The sequence below is a fragment of the Oncorhynchus mykiss genome, chromosome 10 (genome assembly GCF_057628025.1).
Source record: "Oncorhynchus mykiss isolate SJ-2025 chromosome 10, ASM5762802v1, whole genome shotgun sequence".
NCBI classification, from domain to species: Eukaryota; Metazoa; Chordata; class Actinopteri; order Salmoniformes; family Salmonidae; genus Oncorhynchus; species Oncorhynchus mykiss.
The window spans coordinates 67,650,001-67,655,537 of NC_143031.1; positions in this window are offsets into that span (position 1 = coordinate 67,650,001).

The window sequence follows — 5,537 nt, forward strand, 5'->3', positions numbered from 1 at the left end:
ATTATTTTATTTTTTTATCTGGCTTGTCAGATATATCTGATACAGTTTGGGCTCCTGAGTGGTGCAGCGGTCTAGCGCACTATATCTCTGTGAAAGAGACGTCACTACAATCCCTGGTTCGAATCCAGGCTTTATCACATCCGGCCGTGATTGGGAGTCCCATAGGGTGGCATAGACTTGGCCCAGCGTCGTCCGGGGTAGGCCGTCATTGTAAATAAGAATTTGTTCTTAACTAACTTGCCTAGTTAAATACATAAATAAACATCTAGTTGATATAGCACTGCATGTATTGATACTCTACTGCACTGCCCAGGGAAAGTGTGCCCCTAAACACAGACCTAATATTACTTTACCTGATTCTGAACTTACTGTAATTGTTAACAGTTGAAATGCAAAACTGATCACAGATGAGCTAATAACTATTATACTACCACATATTACACTGGACTGGTAGTTGACCTCAGACTGCTTCATATGTAACCTTCATGACAGTGGTGTATGGTAGTTGGCCTCAGACTGCTTCATATGTAACCTTCATGACAGCAGTGTATGGTAGTTGGCCTCAGACTGCTTCATATGTAACCTTCATGACAGCCTGCAGTGTATGGTAGTTGACCTCAGACGGCTTCATATGTAACCTTCATGACAGCGGTGTATGGTAGTTGACCTCAGACAGCTTCATATGTAACCTTCATGACAGCAGTGTATGGTAGTTGGCCTCAGACTGCTTCATATGTAACCTTCATGACAGCGGTGTATGGTAGTTGGCCTCAGACTGCTTCATATGTAACCTTCATGACAGCCTGCAGTGTATGGTAGTTGACCTCAGACGGCTTCATATGTAACCTTCATGACAGCGGTGTATGGTAGTTGACCTCAGACTGCTTCATATGTAACCTTCATGACAGCAGTGTATGGTAGTTGGCCTCAGACTGCTTCATATGTAACCTTCATGACAGCCTGCAGTGTATGGTAGTTGACCTCAGACGGCTTCATATGTAACCTTCATGACAGCGGTGTATGGTAGTTGACCTCAGACTGCTTCATATGTAACCTTCATGACAGCGGTGTATGGTAGTTGACCTCAGACGGCTTCATATGTAACCTTCATGACAGCAGTGTGTGGTAATTGACCTCAGACGGCTTCATATGTAACCTTCATGACAGCGGTGTATGGTAGTTGACCTCAGACTGCTTCATATGTAACCTTCATGACAGCGGTGTATGGTAGTTGACCTCAGACTGCTTCATATGTAACCTTCATGACAGCGGTGTATGGTAATTGACCTCAGACGGCTTCATATGTAACCTTCATGACAGCGGTGTATGGTAGTTGGCCTCAGACTGCTTCATATGTAACCTTCATGACAGCGGTGTATGGTAGTTGACCTCAGACTGCTTCATATGTAACCTTCATGACAGCGGTGTATGGTAGTTGGCCTCAGACTGCTTCATATGTAACCTTCATGACAGCAGTGTATGGTAGTTGGCCTCAGACTGCTTCATATGTAACCTTCATGACAGCCTGCAGTGTATGGTAGTTGACCTCAGACGGCTTCATATGTAACCTTCATGACAGCGGTGTATGGTAATTGACCTCAGACGGCTTCATATGTAACCTTCATGACAGCGGTGTATGGTAGTTGACCTCAGACGGCTTCATATGTAACCTTCATGACAGCAGTGTATGGTAGTTGGCCTCAGACTGCTTCATATGTAACCTTCATGACAGCGGTGTATGGTAGTTGACCTCAGACGGCTTCATATGTAACCTTCATGACAGCAGTGTATGGTAGTTGGCCTCAGACTGCTTCATATGTAACCTTCATGACAGCAGTGTATGGTAGTTGACCTCAGACGGCTTCATATGTAACCTTCATGACAGCGGTGTATGGTAATTGACCTCAGACAGCTTCATATGTAACCTTCATGACAGCGGTGTATGGTAATTGACCTCAGACAGCTTCATATGTAACCTTCATGACAGCGGTGTATGGTAGTTGACCTCAGACTGCTTCATATGTAACCTTCATGACAGCGGTGTATGGTAGTTGGCCTCAGACTGCTTCATATGTAACCTTCATGACAGCGGTGTATGGTAATTGACCTCAGACAGCTTCATATGTAACCTTCATGACAGCGGTGTATGGTAGTTGGCCTCAGACTGCTTCATATGTAACCTTCATGACAGCAGTGTATGGTAGTTGGCCTCAGACTGCTTCATATGTAACCTTCATGACAGCAGTGTATGTGAAAATATGGGCATTTCCAGGGCTGTGAGCATTGTTCTCACAGTCAGAGCCAGATTCTGGTTGCACTGGTTTGTGTCGTGTCTTTGTACGTAGCAGAAAGGGACACTCAAACAAGGTGATCTGACACAACCTAAACATGACCTAAGCCTAATGTTGACGCTCACTGATATCAGACAAAGGCAACTTAAAATAAACAGATGAGATAATCCAAAGAGATAGGAGACGAGCCAAGATGACAAGACAACTTCTTGTGCGTTGATGATTAGCTAGAAGAGTTCTTCTGAGAATTGGGTCAACTTGCAAATAACTTTTCTTTATACAAACGATACAGTATCTATTCATGGGAAACTAATAAGTGAATCTACAGACTAATGAATGACGATACATCCCTCTGAGATATCAATACATTCATCAAGTCACCCTTGTTTTGTCTGTGTTCATTCTGCCCTGCCAGAGCATAAAAATGTATTTATTTGAAATCTCATGAAATCTGTGATATCAACACTGTACAGTCAATTCAAATGCCATACCAGGTTTCTGTTTCTCTCTCTGTGTTCACTATCCTCAGTCTGTTCTGCCCTGTACTGGATCCATGGTTTACTGTAGTGCACTGTATCATTATCTGGCCTGAGCCATTGTTACTGTCACTTCTAATCAATTCTCCCTCTCAGCCACACAGTCAGCCATGTTGTCCTTTTCCAGAGAGGCTGCGGTGTTCTGAGGCGACCTCTTTCTCATCTCTTCATCTTTCTGTTTGTGTGTGGCTTATCTATGCTACCTACTACACTGAACCAGTGGGCAGAGGGTAATCACACATAGCCACAGCACATACTGTGTGTGTGTGTGTGTGTGTGTGTGTGTGCGTGCATGTGTGCGTGTGTGTGTGTGTGTGTGTGTGTGTGAAACAGAGAAAGTGTGTGTGTGGTATCATCCTCTATGATAGTGACACATTTTGCCTCCAGGCCTAGTCCCTCTTGACGAGTTGTGTCCGGCGAGATGAGAAAGGCCCCCTTCCTTCCCGCACTCATCATCAAAGATATGAGATCTCACACTGCACTATGCTGCTGCTGTGTGTGGCACAACACGCCTGATGAGCAACACATGATCCTTTCCCGGCAATACAGGGTTAACCCTTTCATTCACAGCAAGAAACCCTGATGCAGCCAACTGAGCTATATTCTTCCTCTGTGAGCTCATTTGACTACTGCACAGGGGAAGGCCTATACAAACAATACCGATGTCATCTTCCCTATTGTACAGAGTAAGAGCTGTGTTTCCCTATGGTCATGTTGGCAGTTGTAAGGGCATGACCTCAGAGTAAGGGTTTAATCTAGTCAAAACAGAGCAAAGAAGTTTCCTGAATGTGGGAAAGCTTTGTATTATTATGATGAAACCCACTTTCCATCCATCATTACACAGACTAGCCACATGACCACCATCCAACCTAGTGGTCAGCAGACAACAGCAGTTCTCCATCACTGACTGTGACCCTCTATTTCTCAACACAACACAGCAGCCCATCAATGGACATTGGGTGTGTGTCAAACTATGAACTCTGCGGGCCTGGAAATACCTTGGCACAAGTCGAGACTCAGTTCAGACTTTGTGAGCGAGATGAAAGACATCTGGGATTTGGCATTGGTCTTTAAAAAACATATGATACAAATAGAATGGGAAGCCTTGTCTATATCTGAGAGCGGAGTTATGATTTGTAAGAAAAAGGCACAATGAGAATGCACAGGCCAGGCCCAATTCCAGTGAGTGTCTTAACAGCCAAACGTGGCTGAACACTCTCCAGCAGCACTGGTCTGGATGCTAGTGGTGGAGCAGTCATAGAAACAGATGGAAGCCATTTGTTGTGTTTTTCCCCTCTGTAGCTGTGGTCTGGACAGCCTAGCCTAGGCTCCATGTTAATCGGAGTAATGTGTGCAGTTATGTGAGGAATATCGCGGTGTAAATTGAGAATCGTCCCAGCAATAAGCTGTCCTGTTGTGTCTCTGTCCAGAGGTTTAACATACAGAGCTGACACTCTGTCATTGATGGATTCCTGCCGTATTCTAAATGTTCTATGGAGCCTGGTTCTGAGACATATGTTCTATGGAGCCTGGGTCTGAGACATATGTTCTATGGTGCCTGGGTCTGAGACATATGTTCTATGGAGCCTGGGTCTGAGACATATGTTCTATGGAGCCTGGGTCTGAGACATATGTTCTATGGAGCCTGGGTCTGAGACATATGTTCTATGGAGCCTGGGTCTGAGATATATGTTCTATGGAGCCTGGGTCTGAGACATATGTTCTATGGAGCCTGGGTCTGAGACATATGTTCTATGGAGCCTGGGTCTGAGACATATGTTCTATGGAGCCTGGGCCAGTCCTGAGACATATAGGATGTTAACGTTATTAATTTCCCCTCATATTCCACAACTCTATGTTGCCCGATGCGATGTGGCCTAAACAGATACCTCCAACAAAGCCTTTTGTATTTCAATGTGAAAACTAATATGACCATACTGATTCCTCTGACTTTGTCTGGATACACAAATAAACCTAATGTACTATTAGAATATGAAGACAGACAAGTCAGAGGGACTTTTCAATTTCCACACAAGGATTCCCTGCGTGTGGAGGTTTCAACTGCCAGGCTGCTCTGCTATCCACAGAGGCTCTTAGTTTATTTGTGTCTGCCTGGCCTGGAAAAGCTCTCCCTCACTCACTCGCATATTCTTCAGCTTTCGTTGGCTCAGTGCCAGTGTCAATTCCATGCTCCTCAGAATCACATTCTTTGGCGCTTAGTGATATCTCAGGCCTTCAGACTAGCTCCCCCTGGCAGATTAAGATACAGGACATGGAAATGACCGTAAAACAAAGCAAAACAATGACGGGCACACAGCCGCTTCAATTCAGCGCTGGTCCAGGAAATAGCGTTATGCTCAAATTGGTTGGTATGGATCTCCTGGGTTTTTCACACAGATGCATTTCAAGTTTCAAGTTGTATTAGTCATATGTACTGGATACACATGGTATACACCATCCAACGAAATGCAACAATAAAAAATAATAAAAGATACAAACATAAAGCGCACAATCACACACACACTTTGTATGAAATTTAAGAAACAGTAGCTAATAGACTGGACCAATTTTATGAAAACAATCATATTCATAATAATAACTACCCTACACAATACAGGTTCAAGCAACTATTTCGGACGTAACATGTTTGCGTCTTTCTAAAAAAAATGTTTTGGCATCGTCATCATCCTGCGACTACCAACTCTCTACT